The sequence below is a fragment of the Gobius niger genome (assembly GCF_951799975.1).
Source record: "Gobius niger genome assembly, chromosome: 7".
NCBI lineage: Eukaryota > Metazoa > Chordata > Actinopteri > Gobiiformes > Gobiidae > Gobius > Gobius niger.
This window is the reverse complement of record NC_136858.1, coordinates 26,837,375-26,854,631: the sequence shown is the minus strand read 5'-3', so window position 1 is coordinate 26,854,631 and position 17,257 is coordinate 26,837,375. Positions and strand designations below refer to the sequence as shown.

Genomic DNA, 17,257 nt, shown 5'->3' with positions numbered 1-17,257 from the left:
GCAAATGTGGCAATAGCGCATGTTCAGGTGTAATTCCCGATCCTCTGGGGCAGGTATAACAATATAAGCACAAATGGCAGCATGCTATTAGTCTTTTGCTCCTCTGGCAGGCACTCTGTCTCAATAGACCCCGGTGCAGTCACACAGTGTAACTTATGCTGCATTGAGAAAAGGCTCCCAGAACACATAACATCCATTTTATTCCCACTGCACAGTCCCACTTAGAGATGTTGTCACACGTACAACTCTGGAGCTCGGGCAAGTTTTAAATGCCGCACTTTTTCATACTTTTTTCCACCAAGGAGCAAATCTACCAAAACTGCTAAACTATGTAAAACTCTCATGCATTATGTATAACTGCTTTTAAATCTGTAATAAATGGGATTACATTAGTCGGCGCTCCCTGGGAAAACAATTTTGTTATTGTTGCTACACCACAAGCACTGATGCATCGCTTTCTTTTCGCACATTTTAAAATGAGGACAGCTTTGTGTAGAGCTTTAGATGTCGCATCTGTCTGATTAATGCATTTTGCGGTTGTGACAAATGAATGACACCTTCGTTTTATTATCGCAGGATGAGGGCTAACAACTTGTAACAGAGATGCATGATCAGTGTCAATGAAAAGTGAAATGGCCTCGCTTATCTCAAAGGCTGCACTTGCAATATACAGCAATGCCTTCTGCAAATATCAGATTATCTCTGCCGTTTGGGATCCTGATTGAATGCACTGTCGTTTTGACCTGGTTTCTTTCAAGCATGTTTAAAATGAGAGCTCGGAACTGAATCTTATCTTTATAAAACTAATTGCAGTTGTTATAGTTTGCTAAATCCATGCAACTGGACCACATGTTAAAGTGATATTTCAGGATTTTTGACATAGAGCCTCATTTCCTAGTTTTCCAGAGTGTTGTTGATTTCTGGAGATACATTTTTTTTTAAATATAATTCATGCAGTCCTTTATATTTGAAGAGTTTAGTGGTGCTAAGCTAGTGCTAGGCTAGCGCATGTCTATGGTAACTAGTAGCCTGCATTAAAAGCAGTCTGACCCAAGCACAGTGCACCTGAGGCGAATCACTTATAACACCAGGTTACCGATATAAATGTCTGTGTTGACTGAATATTTTTTAAAATATAACATTTTTTGCATTTAAAATAACTTACATTTGAGCAGCATCAGCTTCCTGGTTGTAAGCTACGCAGCGGCGGAGTGATCTGCTCGGTTACCGGATCTACAGTAGTTTGTTTACCTGCGGCCAGCATTACTTCACGTGGAATTGTAGTAATGGAGCTTTCTACAAATCAGATGTAACGTTTGGAGGACTACCTGATGATTTTGAGGAGGTTTTTAATACAGGCTACTAGTTACCATAGACATGCACTAGCCTAGCACTAGCCTAGCACCACTAAACTCTTCAAATATAAGATTTTGTTTTTTTAACAATCTTTTAAAATCAACAACACTCTGGATAACTGTGAAATGAGGCCCTATGTCAAAAATCCTGAAATATCCCTTTAAAGCCTGTATGATAAATCAAAAAGATCACTTTCTATTGACGATCGGTGACAAAGGAATAGAGTACAAGGATTCACAATGCTGTTTACAGACAGGTATTGCATCTGATTGTGTTTTGATGCTGGCAGCTCTTCTGAAATAGTTGCTCTTTATTCATCGCCATATGCTGCGTTTATCAGCTAGCGGTTGTTTTGTTTGATGGCTTATCTCTTCCACTGCAGAGGACGTATCAAAGCGGGGCGTGCGTTAGTGTCGGCTGGTTGTGATGCGCAGCTGTGTACTTTATTAATGGCATTCACTCATCTGAGTGTCCGGATAATGGAACAATGGAGGGCTCTACTTTGACAATCCTTCATCTCCGCAATGCTCCAATTGATCACCAATTCGGTCGCTAACTGCAGAAAATTGAATTTCTAGCCCTAACATTGTTCGTTAACCACGGTGCCGATGAGATGGCCATCCAGATGAATGATAATGGGAGGCTGGGATGGCTTCTGAGACGGCCTGTGAATTTGATTAGCTCCAGACGGCTGTGGAGACAAAGAGCAGACAGTCCGACTCTTATGTGGAAGCACTTAATGAAAACCCTGCATGGAAGGTAATTGGGAAATGTTTGTCTGGCTGCACGCGTCTCAGCTTACTGTACTGTGGGCCGTCTTTGAGCGCTTTAATTTCACTCCCTGTGTTGCTTTTAAGCACGCGGACAAAATCCTTCTTCATTTTCTCTAATAACATTAACTCTCTATGAACAGAAAGAGCAAACACACAAACGACTGCGTTAATGTGCTCCTGTCTGGTTTCGCTTTAGTCCTTAATGGTTTAGAGCAGCTTCTTTTAAATACCTGATTAAAGTAGGCCATCAAGGGTCTCGATCTGGTAACCTTGACTGCTTAAATCCAGTCACCTGGTAAATAGGATCAAATACTAGCATTTTTTCATTGGTTAAAAACCTGCAAAAACATGTGTCGTTACCACGTTCCACAGTGTGGCTTTAAGTAGCATTGAATCGTAGTTGTAGCGTTTTATGTTCTCACAGGCCTAAGCAATGTCTTATTAATGACTTATTGTTTCATTCTCCCGCGTTTCCTTTGTGTTTGACCCCTTTATTTGCAATTCAATGCTGCCGGCTCTGTCCAAGCACACTTTTGCAGCTATCCTTTGTATTTCGCTGCATTTATTAGCATTTTCAGCCCACTAGGGAATAAAAATCTCGCGTCCTCACAGCCACCCTCGACTTCCCGTCCTGTAGCCCTCCTCATGTGTGTCAGCGCTGACTTTCTGTGACGGCTGCGAAGTCAAAAATCACCAATTAAGCGCCGCTAGAACTGGCCCATATTCCCTGTCTGTGGAGTGACAATGAGACTGAGTCATTAGACCGTTGAATGGAGCAAAGTGTTTAATATGGTAATTTCTTCCTCACAGTTTGACAGGGACAGCTGATCTTCTCACTGCTTTTTGATGTGATTTCAGAAGCTGCTTTAGTGCAGCACTTTTATGTTTTTATGTTTTGTGCTTTGAACACAGAATTTGCCACTTATGGATGTCCTTATATAGATGTATACAGCAAGATTGTGTGCGTACTTCGTGTCTGTTTGTGTACATGCAGATGTTAACATTTCAATCATATGCATATTTTAAATCTCAAAGCACTCGATCGGATTAATTAGAATGCCAGACCTTGACAACTCCAGCAGTTCCCCTAGCTTTTAGCTTTTCAGGGTCAGTACTTAATGGATGAATCTCAACTACATCAGTGTGTTAAAAGTAACTATTGACACAGCTGAGCTTACATTTTCAGACTGTGATTTTTTTTGAGTGATTTCTTTTTCCTGAAAGTTGGTCCCAGAAGTTAACAGACCTGAAGTTGGCTCTGAGGGTGTCTGAGAAGAGTGAAGCAGTGTGATTGCATTACCATATGTTAATTTGATGGAGCAGGCGTGTGCTGCCGCGAGAGTGAAAAAGAAGCACTGTCTGACTCCACCCAAAAAATGATAAAGCCTCTTTAGATTAATTACGTACTTCTAATGAGCGGGTGTTTCCCATTGATGGCTTTTACGCATTTTCAATCCAATATGTGCATATGACATGGTGTGGCTTAGCAGTCAACACAATAAAGAGGGTAAAACGTTGGGCGGCGCAGTGGTTTAGATTGTATTTTCAATAATGCACATGCTTACCATGTAATATATCTGTAAAACACATTATATAATTATTTGGCACTCATACTGTATTATATATGCTTTGTGTTATTTAATTGTAATCCTATTTTTTTTCTATTCACTCTTTGCAAAACTTTGTACAAAGACCACATTGTGTCAGTCCTCTGTTAATCTAAATGGCACCAATCACCCAGCCAGACTTCCCTCTCATCTGTGACAAACAACCTGTTACATTTCGAGCTCCAGGTTTTTCTATTGAAAGCGAAGCTGGTCTCGTTCCTTGTTGTGCGTCTCGTCAGTGTGGCCTATTTTAAATCCCTCCTGAAACCAGAGTTAATTAGCAACACCAACAGGAGACAAACCCAAGGCGGCCCGGTTTGAAAAGCACAAAATGTGTTTGGATCCGCATTCAATTACAGCCGAGCCTCTTTGGAAGTCGCCTCCCTCGCTCGGACAGTGCGTTTGCAGCTAATTCATTTACATGGAGCAATAATTTGGAAAAGTAAACACAATGGGAGCTCTTTGTGAGGTTAAACCTGCTTCTAATTAACAAAGAGTGAATTTGAAACGGGAATTAGTGAATGAAAGGAGCCTGTAATGAAGTGTGTGAATAGAGTGAAAGAAAAGCGCGCGGCCATGAGCCTTTATCGGGGTTAAAGACCTACTGGCTCGGGAGGTTCTGATCTGGGTCCAGGGTCCTGCTCCTCCAGGCTTTGTCTCGTGTTTGTCTTGGTATAAAAGATATCACCTAGAGGCTCAAGGCTTTCATCCTCGGATAAGGGTTTGGTCCCTGCATAGACCGATGCATATAACGACACACACTTGAGTAAAATATAGCATCTGATGTGACTGCCTTTTTTCTGACTGATGCAAAAGGTTCAGTGTTAATAATGTCTTTGTTATACATTCAAAATGACCGCGGTCAGTGTCATTTTCAATTCTATATTTCCTTTCTTCTTTCTTCCTTCTTATTTTCGGTACCTAAAACAACAAGGAATGTCCCCTGGGGCTTTTACCAAGGTGTTTTCTCTCTTCGATAATTTACCTGATGAGGCCATTTCGCAATCTCGATTCACTTCCACCGACAAACCCCATTACTCTCAGTGCCCAAAAGTGGCTGTGACGCTGCATGGCCCGATGCTTACGAAGTGCCCAGAGCCGAGTCGGGGACCTGTGCCGTGCACCATAAACCCCTCCTATATTAATTAACATTACTTGGACGCTGCGCTTATTATTGGATGTCTTTTTAATTGACATTTGCTTCAGCCGGCAGATCCACGAGGTACATTACATGGTGGAAGGACAAAGCGAAAGATAAAAAAAAAAAAGCCAATTATTTTAAATTGAATTGAGGGAAAAAGAGATGGCTATGCAGATGAGCGGAAACTGCCAGGCCACTGTAGCTTCAGCCCAGACATAGAATCGGGCAGAGGGAGACCCGCTGTCTGCCAATGCAAGATAAGGCCTGTTCAGTGATTTGGAGTGTGGCTCTCTGCCCTGTGTATCTACTACTTCTGCTGAAACGTCCGAGGCCAAGCAAGGATCAGAATTTCCAAAGAGGGGCCCCCCTTTCAATATGTGAAGAACAGGCGACTTTTTGTTCTTTATTTACATTCTCGCTGAATTGGCTTGGATGAATTATGGCGGCTATTTTGGTTCGAAAAGAGGTTGATGAGAAGGTAAGCCAAGATGCAAGTGAAACCCCCGAAGCTTCTAGGCCAGAAAGTGTGTGGTTCAGGGCAAGAGGCCAGCATTTGAAACTATAGTAGTGGAAGCCTGTGAACTCATAAAGAAAGCAAAATCAGTTAAAAACAGCTGTAGGAGTAGGAGAAGGAGTGAAAGTCAAGGTAGCAGAAGCAGTAGTTGCAGCAGCGCCAGTACTATTATTAGTAGTTCTCGTACCAGCAGCAGTAGTGGCAGTGGTGTCATCCCACAGTATTTTTTATGCTAGTTCTTGTAAGTAACTTGTTTACTTTAATAAATACGCTGGCCCTCTGGGGTAATACAAGTGTTAATGGGATGATTGGGGGGTCTTTCATCTGGCCAGAAGACTACAATTGCAAATTTCCTGCCTCCAGGTCGGATGCGCAATACACTAGGGCTGCTCGATTATTGAAAAAATTATAATCACGATTATTTTTGTCATAATTTAAATCACGATTATTCGAACGATTATTTGTTCCCTATAAAAAAAAGGTCTTTATTTTATTTATATATTTATTAATTTAAAAAATGAATATATGAATATATGAATATTTTCTGTTTTCTGAATCGTCATAAAAGTAGAAATGATTTCAAGTTTGCCTCGATTAAGGAGAGGTCTCTGTTTCACACCTGCCCCCTGCTGGCCAGCCCTCACACCTGCACAAGTAAACTGAGCAGCACTGTTTGTTTTTATGTCAGGCAAAAGCATGAGCCATGGCACGTGAAATACGAAGGGAAAATAATCCCAGCGCCGTGAAATAGTAAGTCTGCTTTGCAAAAAAATAAAAATTTAAAAACAAAAAAAATAAATCGTTTTTTTGGGGGGGATTATGCTAATTTTGTAATCGTTTAGTGGAATAATCAAAATTGTAATTGAATTTCGATTAATTGCACAGCCCTACAATACACACTAATGGAATCACGAAGAAGAAGCTAGCAGACTAACGGACAAAGCTAACTCTGGGCTAGCGCCACTTTAGCCATATTTACAGCCAAGTTTGAGTGAAAAAATTATCTCCAGTGTGTAATTGGGTTGTGGCACAATGTACAATATCCCTCTCTCCCTTTGTCTTTTCTGTCAGCGTAGTATTTACTCTCTCAGACAATTAATGAGTAAAAAAAACATGCTACGACACCGGCAGTGGCGCTTATGGCCTCTAGGAGAATGAGTTACTTAGTTCTGCTTCAGGTCAAAGTCAAGTCCTTAGTCAAAGACGGGCAAGTCCCAGTCAGTAGTTCTCAAGTTCAAGTCCGCTTTGAATTTTCAAGGCTTTGTGGACTTGCCAAAATCCATTGTTGGTGTTGGTGACGCTACAGTGTGGCAGGTCTGTAAGGGTAGCATTTCTTTGCAGCACATGAGGCCTTGTTAACTTCAATTTGTGTTAAGAAATTGTTTGTTGTAATATTTATTTTTGAGGAGAAGCATCAAGTCTTAAGTCTCAGGGTCCCAAGTCGAAGTCAAGCACAAATCTTGGTCCATTTGATAAAGTCAAGTTTTAAGACCCCAAAATGAATGACTCGAGTCCAAGCTACGACTTGCATGTCCACACCTCTTGCAGAATACATGCATTGAATTTCCCAAAGCAACCCGAGTAGTAATGTAGAATGTGACTATTATGGCCTGTTGTGCCATTTGTACCACTATACTTGTCAGCATTTTGAAACTGCGCTACAGACTGGCCATTTCCTGAAAGGGTAATCTAATTCTGGCACTCCTCATTACATTAGCATTTAACCTTTAGTTTGGTTAAGAGTGATTCGTCAGTGTTTCTGCGGGATAGAAATCTCTTCAGCAGGGCAAATTAGATATAAAATGCAGAAATGTATTGGAATCATGCATCATCAATCAGTAGATCTAATTCTGACTAATTCGGATGAACCGTGACTTAATGCGGATATTCTTTGGGCTTGTGACAATTAGTGAATGCACATTGTTTTGAGCTCGTGGGAAATATTGTGAGTGTGTGTGTGTGTGTGTGTGTGTGTGTTATCACAACTAAACACTGGCACCGTAAGGAACTATTCATCTTCTGAAGCTTTCCTAGAATTATACTCCAGCATTTGCAGACTGTGTGCCAAAGAAGGCTCCAATTAGAAAGAAATGTAAAATTATCCAAGAATGTTTTATTTTTTAAAGCTTAATGTGCCCAATTTCACAGAATACACAAAAAAATTGCACTCTGTCAATGACAAATCCTTATCTGTCATTTATGTGTAGTTGTCTTTATTCTCAAAAGCATATTCAGCAGATTCCACTGTCTTTATCATCTTCTAACGATAAAAAAAAAAGATGATTTTGCGCTTGACAAACAACTCACTGTTTTCTGAATGAAATAATGAGTTGTAGCAGATGGCCTCTGTACGCTTTTATGTTGGTCATAGAGGGAGACACATTGTTGGCCCGGAGGCATGTTACACAGTTCATTTGACTCTGAACTGGGCTGTGTTTGTGCAATGACAAGAACAGACTGTGTGTATTAGTCCTGTTTCATGCCATAAGAATACGTCTAAGATTGTAAAGTTGTACGTTTACTGGTGGCTCCGTTTCTCCCGGTCATGGTTATTGTCCAGTCGTAAGCATTTGCACATATTATAAATAGATTTTAATGTGTCTCTCAAATGTACTGAAACTTGGTCACACTGTTAACCTTCAGTATTTAGACTCCGGCTCGAGTCTGCCCATGATTAAGTGTGGCGCAGCCTGGCAGCGTTGCAGGTTGACTGGGACTTGTGCAGTCACCCATTTTGGCACACTTCAGGGCATGAAACAATAGCTGCCACAATAAAGGTTTCAATTAATCATTCCCAGAGAGATTTGCATTTCTCAAGGATTTCTTTAGATGTTGACCACCTCTGTATTCAAATCACACTCGGACGTGAAATGTGAGCTTAAACGGTCGCAGGAATGACGAATTTCCCAAAGCAAAGAACCCAATGGCGATAATATATCTTCTACGCTCTGTCAAATTTGCATTAAGGCTGCTCAAATTAACCACACCTTGGGACAGGACAGGGAGTCGGGGAAATGAGCCGGCAATTTAGGACAATCACCAACTGGGATGCTCTGGGCCTGCGATGGCAGCAGAGCAAACACATAAATCAATCAGAGGTTAGCCAATATGGCGCATGTTGAACTCTCATATCGGCCCCGTGTCAGTCGAGGGCACGCGCTCCTCTCCTGTCCTCTGATTGTGTGTGTTTTTTTTTTTTTTTTTGGGCTCGCGGGCAACAGACGGTGGCTTTGTGTGTGCGCGTGGGGAGTTGGCGGTGACCCGAGAGACGGCACCTGTCCCAAGTGGACCTGCTGCCCCCGTTGTCCTGCCTTTTTGGGTGGCTCTGCTTTTAACCTGCACTGTCATGTATCCCCCCATCCCATCAACCCTTGCCCTCAGACAAACATAACCTGTCTGTCATCCTGGGATTAATTAAAACGGCTGCAGCTAAGCCAGGACATCCCTTTGGGGGCTTATGGAAACTCATGAATGACATGTGTTGGTGTCCCACAATTGGACGTCCTGTTTCAGATATAGGGCCAGATTGTTACTATGAGGAAGCGTTTGGGATCTCTGTCCATTTGATCCCCCCCCCTGTGATGTTGATGGATGGACACGTTTCACTTAGGCATCCTCCTTTTATGCGTCGCCACTTATAAATTGCCTATATTTATAATGCGGGACGTTATTTATGCCTGACTAAGTGGATTTGCCCAAAACTATGGCCATCTGGCTCACACGGATGATTTGCATTTTCATAGATCTTCCTGGACATCTATGTTTGTTAGATCTTCCAAAACTGTCCCCTCGCATTGTTGTTTTTATAATTCATGTAGCTCTCACAAGGCTCCCCATTCATTGGAAGAGAGTCAAATAAATTGCGAACGAAAAAAAAAAAGGGCGGTTACTGATTTATCCCGCACCCCAGCGATGAGCTGGCACTAGGACAATGGCGCCGACGGGATACTAAATGAATTCTGTTGTCCTGCGAGGTATCTCCGGCTATCAACATAATTTGATTGGTGACCTAGTAACTATGCATGTGTGGGAAGTTTTCATTCAGATCTATAGGGGCTGGATGGGGCAAGGAGTCCGTGTTCCAGGGCTAAACCCCCTCCTGTTCGGACCAGGGCTCTGTCAGGCATACAGGGGGACGGATGATTAATGACCTGGACTCGTGGTGCCATTGACGACTCGTGGTGACTGCACACAAAAGGGATCACTCTTGTCACATTTAGCAGCGAGCGGGAACATTTGGCCGCACGCCGCGGGCCCCTAAATATGTTGTAACCAGATGTACACCTCGATCTGCCTGAAGATCAGCAAAAGGCAAAGTGTCATGTTTTTGTAGTTTTACAGGGCTGGACAATGACAATGCAAGCAGTATGTTATATATATATCATATATATTATATATCATGAAAGGCAATAATGTTACTTCCATTTTCACATACAAATATTATCTTGAAAGATGCTTTAAAACAGGGCATCATGTAGGTAAAGTTTTAGAATAATACATAATTTGGTGACTGGGCTGTACATTAAACTTGTATATCCCCTTTAACTTAAAGCAGAACTAAGTAACTTGTTTACCTTAATAAATCCTTTTTGTAGTCCCTCTGGGGGTAATTGGGGGGTCTTTCATCTCCCCTGGTGTCTCTGGCCAGAAAACCACAATTGCAACTTTGCTGCCTACGGGTCACCAATACACACTAATGGAATCACGAAGAAGAAGCAAACAGGCCAGCTAACTACGGGCTAGCGCCTCTTAAACAGTTTTTACAACCAAGTTTGAGTGGAAAAAAAAAAGATCTCCATTGTGTAGTTGAGTTGTGGTACAATGCACAATATCCCCCTCTCCTCTGTCTTTTCTTTTGTCTTTTTTCTTTGTCCATTAATTTGATTGTAATATTCTACTTTGCACGTTAATACGGACTTGAGCAGAACTAAATTGAGAAATCCATGTTGCTTTTTTTTTTATTGCGATAATGTAGAATCTTACCATATATTGTGGAGTCTGGTTTTGCGTTTTTTTGGCTGCTCTTTGTGGAGTAGGACGTACACAGCATGCCTTTCTGACATGCAATTTCATTAGCTCACCACCTCCATCAGTGTCTCCTTCATCAGCTGTGGTTCTGGCTAATAATAATCCTGCATAATTAGAAAATGAGGAATGGGCCTGCCAGCTTTCCCAGCAGTGTTTTTCCAAAAGTGGAAATTTCCTCCTTCTGCCAAAGATTTTGTTTAAATGAATTGTCTGCACATTAACGGGGTGAATAATTACACCCCTTTGGTCTTTTGGCGATATGAAATCTCTAACTCTGCCTCCCAAGATGTTTGATCTGTGCCCACGTTCCTGCTCTGCATTTTTGTAAGTGTGACAAAAAATGTGAAAAAAAATCTACACATACTACAGTTTAATTTGAGGTTGTGCCTCTGGGCTTTAATTGGAATTTACTGCTGATTTAAATCCAACAAAAAGTAGAATGTAATTGCGCAATAATAATTTGAGAGCACTGGAACGGTCTGAATAGTTTAGCCGCTTTGAATTTTTTTTCCCCCAAGGTCAATCAGTGTCCGATTTTAACCAATAAAGAAACATGAATATTAGCTTCGAAGGCTGAAAACTTTCCAGACCCACTGTAATGATCAACTTTAAAGAACAAAAGCAAGACATTGCATGTATGTAACTCTATTCTCATGTTGTCAGATCCTTCAGCAGAAAAGCTTGAAGTGCGAAATAATAAGCCCCATTGCTGACATCCTCACCCACTGTATCCTGTTTGCACCCAAGCTCTCACCTTTAAGGCGGCTTGTTAATGACATCTGAAGCTGGGGTGCAACCTTTAACACTCCCAACTACTTACTGCATGTCTCACCGCTTCCTCGCTCTGAACCGCTGGGAGCCTCGAGCATTAATATACCAAAATGTACTGAGCAAATTAGTTACTTTTTACTTTGTTCAAAATCCAGCATGCATCCAAACCACAATGTACCAATCCACTCAGGGCGAACAGTTGCACGTGCCCTGGCATTTCAGTGTCAGCTCGAAAGCAAGGTTGCGATAGAAATTCAGTTTGAAAGCTCTTTAGTTTTATCAGAAATCCAAATGTTTTTTTTGCCGTCATAATAAAAAGCCTTTAAATCCACGCACTTTTGTCTACTCGTGGAGCAGGTGGGCGTTCAGTACTACTAGTTCTGAATTATTAGATTCTGTTTAGCCTGTAGTTGTTTATATCTAAGTTGGATGACAGTTTTTTGGAAAGAGAAGGATAAATGGTATTGTAAGATTTTGAAGATTTAGAAGCAGCCACTACATAATTCTTCACCTCACATCTGCTGCTTTTTTGTACAGTTGTAGATCCTGCTCATTTTTACTATATCTTGTTTATTTATTTTTTACCCTATTTTATTATTTAGGTTATTACTAGTTTGATGTACGTTGAGTCAGCTGTCACAGTGACGCTGCCCTGCAATGTTTTGGATGCAAGACTGACCTCGGAGTATGGGTCAAATAAGGATAACAAAGTATTCTAAGAAAAGAGTGTAAAGTTTGATACAGTTGTGTTGCCAGATGTTGTTTTTAAGCTGCATGTCTTGGGAGACTCAGAGCGACTGTAGCAGATTTTAAACAGCGGCAGCCGCAGGATTACAGTGGCTTATATCCTCTGACCCTCCCAGCGCTCGCACACCACTGGCAGCCACGTGTGCTTCTTTGAAATATCTTATCAGAAAATAAAGGCATTCCTCCTCATGTTTCTGCTAACCCCTCCTGTCCCTTCCTCTTTCTCAGTTCTTTAAATTCATTCAAAGGAAGGATGATTGTCTTGTTCTCGTTCTTGTTATTTTGCGCAACAGACGGTCCCCTTTTTTGCCCCCTCTTCGACCAGGAGGAAATGAGTTGTCGGAGCAGAGTCCTTTCACAGTGACTGCAGTAATCATGAGTCTGCATGTCACCAGCCCAACATCGTGACAGCAGCATTTAATTAATCCACCACTCTGCCCTGCCCCTTCCAGGCTCCACCACAAACTTTCCCGCTCGCGACTTTGCCCGAGTTTGACTGTTTGTGTTCTGATGGTGCCGTGGGAGGAAGTCTCTCAACCCACTGCAGAGCTCTTGTCACTACAGGATGACACTGCTGTCACTTTTCCACATTCCTGAAAGCGGGAGATAGGCTGCTAACTGCGCTCACGTGTTTGAACTCTCAATTGTCGTTATTCCCTCCCAATTCTGTCTCAAAGAGTTTGGTAACTGCTACTCGAAACCGCACCGAGCCACATGAAATGTTAATAAAAAGATTTTGGCGGCCAGAAGTCAGGGATGTTAGCCCCCCCCCCCCCCATTGCTGCACCGCAACGGTCCCGTGTCAAGATGCTGGAGGCAGGCAAAAAATAATTAGGCCTTGAAATGTCTGCGTTCTCCTCCTGCTGCCCGTGATGAATGGTGACATGTTGTATTTACAATCCTAAAAGGCGCTGACACGACTGAATTCTGCACTACTTGGACAAGTCCCAAAACGCTGCGTCCCGTGTGCAGAGGCAGGGGCTGACTAAGGGGCACGGAGGCTTCTGTCGGAGTGAGTGAGCCGCGTGATGGACTTGAGGCTGGACTGAGCTCATGCCTGAAGGTCAGACTGTCAAAGGCTAATATCAGATCTGGCCCGCCTCCTCCTCAACATTAAATCTCCCATACGTTAAACACATCTGCAGACGTCATTGAGTTTGTATCCAATGTTGCCCGTCATAATAAATTACACGATTATGCCAGGTCCTCTCCTTGCAACACAAAAATAAGTCGGGCAGCTGCACAACGGCACTGCGGAAACAGACCTTGGCTCGCTGTTCAGTATTGCTTGGCCGTAGCAAGCATTAGGTTAGCAAAGTGGGCTAAACTTGCATGCGATTAGGCTGTCAACATCTGAAAATAATGAGCTGCAGACAGACCCACATTGGCATGCAAAAACTGTACTGACATTTAAAGCTGGCTTAACATAAATGAGAAAAGAACACGGATCGAAGAGGAGCTTTGGTCTTCACTGCAGGGCTGCGATTCTACCGGGAGTTTGTAATGCACAAGTTTGAACCGCGCCAAACACTTTGCACCACCAGACTTTATGGACAGATAGTGCTGAGGGTCGATTAAGTTCTTGTGGGGGACGTGGTGCTGATCCTACAAAGGGCAGGAGGAGATGTATAGCCTCTTATAAGATCATTTAACCCACTTAATGGAGGACTGGAATTAATGTCTGCCATCGCTGAGTCAATTATATGGATATTTTCGTAACATATTGTGTATAATTTATTGTGGCACTGACACCAGTCAGCCCCTGTGCTTTTGTTTTGACTATAGCCTGCGAGTTTATTGACCACATTGTGAAGTGTATAGGCCTTCTAGAGATGTAGTGCCGTTTTAGAGTCGTACAGTCCTGATGGTACCGTGGTCTGTGCTAATTTTTATTAATGTCTGATAATTTTGCATTGCTGTGGATCTACGCACACGCTCTCTGTCCTCCCAGGCAAAAAATTGGATTCATTAAGAAGACCGAGGAGCTGGTTAGATTTTTTTGGCCCTGCTGATTCAGGTCAGCGCGTAATGTGACGAGATGGAGAGGGTCCCGGACAGGCGGGCGGGGGGTAGACCTGGACGGAGATTGAGGAGCGAGAACAACACCCCTCATTACCCCCCCTCCCCCTTAGAGAAACACATCCCTCACACTGACGCGGTCCCCACCGCAGCCCAAATCACACTGTGCTTGTGACCGGGACAACGCAGACACATGACAGTCTTGGGACAACTGAGAGGCACAGGGAGCGAGATGCCTCCGGGACATTTTGTTACTGCTTATCAGACAGCTCCTTTGTCTTACTGGGACTCATTTGATGCGTGAACAATGTGTGTTTGTTTACACGCACTGATAAACATGTATATCAATGAACACACATGAAGACAAAGGGTAGTTAGCATGATGATGGACACACGGTTTAGCATCCACATCTGTTGAGAAAAACAAAAGCGACGAGTTACGATGGCCACAAAGCAAACCCAATCTAAATGGTTCATGTTGTATTATTTTTTTTACATGTAAACTGTTTATCATCTGAATGTGAATCTGTGAAGCAAAGATTGGTTGACCGCAAGGGAAAATACTGTATATAGACATGGCTGACTATTGGTAAGTAATAGTAATAGCAGTAATACTATAATGATAATAATTTCAGTTACCACTTGACCATATAATTTCAAAGGCAGCACAGGAGAGTATTTGATGCAGTATTTGATGACTTGAATAATGTGATATTTAAAAAGGGAAAAATCAACACTACTCATTCAATTAATTTAAACAAATAATGAAATCAATTTGTTTGTCCATCAAGTTGTGTCAAAAACAATAGCTAAAAGGAAACTAAATTGGGAAGTTATCACCAAGTATGTAAATGTTTAAAAGAAATTCTTGCTCTTGCGATCTATTGTGAAACCCTGCAGAACAGATGCATTGTCTTGCGTAGTTCATATTCACGTTAAACTCAATTCATCTGGGGCATTAATCATTTTCTATCCAGCAGTAAATTTAATATTTGTCACATGTGTTTTCGAGCAGACACTAAACACATTGGCAGAAGTTTGTGGGAGGCCAGTGTTTCCTGCCCAACTTCTGACCACTGTGCAGTTTGGGCATTTATAGCCCAGTAAATCACAGCACTGTTTGATGTGCAAGCTGTGTGCTACACATGAGGGGACACGAGCCACCCGCTCATTTTCAATAGACGACTTTTACTGCTACACGGCTGCACTGATGAAGCACTTTTTTTTTTTTTGAACAAAAGTCCGACATTTATTGTGCGTCGTGTAGTTAAAAAGGCAGCGTTATTGATTGCTTTGTTTAAGACTGTGCCTCGTGACTAACAAGTAATGTGGGACAGGATTTGGGGACATTTAAATTTGCTTTGTATAGAACCGCTTCGAAAGGTCAGCGCTGTTAGAGTTTGCAGAAGTTATTTAAGATGTTTGTCTTTGCAGAGGGAGTCAGCATTTTTTTGGGAAATTAAAAGTGTATAAGGGTTAGAGATTAATTCAGTTTTGACATTGCATAATGCTCTGGAAAATAATAGTTTTGCCTGGTTGTAAAAACATCTGCAATAATTCAGATAGTATTCCTAAAAAGTAAAATATGTATGTATTTTTATCCTTCAACATCATGTATCTAAAGGCTGTACTTCTCTGTATTGTAGGCAATGAATTGAATTTACAGCCTAAACCTTTTAAGTCTTTTTTTTTCAAGGCTTTTTTGAAATTCTATTATGAGTGCATTTTGTGGAGCAGTCAGACTACCTAGCAATATATATGTATAATTTTAGTACCGGATTGCTATATAATAGAGAGGTTTAAAGAATTCTCAAAGGTTTCTCAATCCCCAGCCTTAATAAAAAAGACTTCCTTTAATTCATGACTGTAACTCTAAGCAGAAACAAAAGGTTAGTGTTGGCACACAACCCCACTCGAGTAGCTTGCTTTGCTGACTCAAATCCGCATCGTTTTTCACCTTTTGAGAACCTTGCACCCGAACTGACCCGACCTATCTGACCCCAAATCACTCATACAGTCGCCGTCCTTTTCTGATCCCGCTAATGGTGCTGACAGAAAACAAGCAGACCCAACTGCTGCCGGCGCTGGGGTCATCCAGGGGTGGTTTGATATTAGCGTCTATAGGAATGCTAATGTGACCCAGGGCCTGACCGGGGACTTACAATGGGGGTAACAGCAGCCCGGGACAGACAGTGCAGCTGCCCCCATTAGTCTAATCTACACAGGTTACATGAAGGGGGAATATAATTAGTCATTGTTTGGCGGTTTAAAGACAAACGCAGTTGCCATTTTGTGCGCTTGTGCCGAGGGTGTGGCTCGTGTGACTTCAGCGAGAACACCGGGAGCGGAGGTGGTTAGTACTCGGATACATTTTACTCCAGCATCTCATTGTCAAGGGTCATGTGTGGCACTGTTGGGGTCATACAGCATGTTACCCGAAGTCAGTTCATTCATTTTACCGAAGACAAAAGCGCTCGAATGTTTTTGTGAAGTCGAAACAATTGCGGTCTCTTTTAATCACTCAGCTCAAAGGTAATTTGTCAGAGAAAGTGAAAGGCATCATTTATTTAGAGGCTTTGTGGTATGTGAAAAATGCCGCCGTCTTCAACATGAAAATGAAAAGATCTAATGCTTAAGTCTTACTGAAGTGTTTCCGGTTTTGAACCCTTCGCAACCCAGTCTTATTTAATAGATTGAGAAGAAGGTATGTAGTCAGCGCATTCACATAGAAACTGTTGTCCTTTCTAGAAGTGGTCTTTCTATTAACTTCAATTGGAAGTGAAAGTGCTATTTTTTGTCTTCAGGGCGAGGTTAGTGTATACTTAAGGTTTGGATCACTTGAGCAGCTTTTAGCATCTCCTCTTACTGTAATTAAAGCTTTGGCTGCAGAGGAGCCTGTGGTGTGTGAATGGGAGCATGAAATGTTTAAGTGGCACAAAGTAAATGCACTTTTTTCAGAGTTTAGTCAATAGTCATAAAAATAGCACCACAATATAGTAAGAATAGAAGTCTTTGCATTTGGTTGACTGCGCACTGGCCTATTTCACTTTTTGCACATGTTTGATGGTCCTATGCATGGGTAAGCTGCTCCTGTGTCATTAGCATGCAGCCTGGAGCTGGCAGTAGTCTGTCCTCTATCGGGACGGGCATCCCCAGCAGGAGCCGCTTGTGCCACCTCCATATGGTGAGCGATCATTAGTTTTCTGTTGCCCTGCTGCATGGTAGGTTCATTAAACCCTAGAGTACAATCTCTCCAAAGCCTTAATTCTCCTCTGTTGTGTTTGTCTCTCTCTCTCGACCG

General features: G+C 42.1%; 1 protein-coding gene across 1 annotated transcript in view; it reads left to right on the top strand.

Annotated features, from left to right (window-relative positions):
- Positions 1-17,257, top strand: part of macrod2 (mono-ADP ribosylhydrolase 2) — a 556,553-nt gene that overhangs the window by 49,987 nt on the left and 489,309 nt on the right. The gene's annotated exons all lie outside the window — the stretch shown is intronic.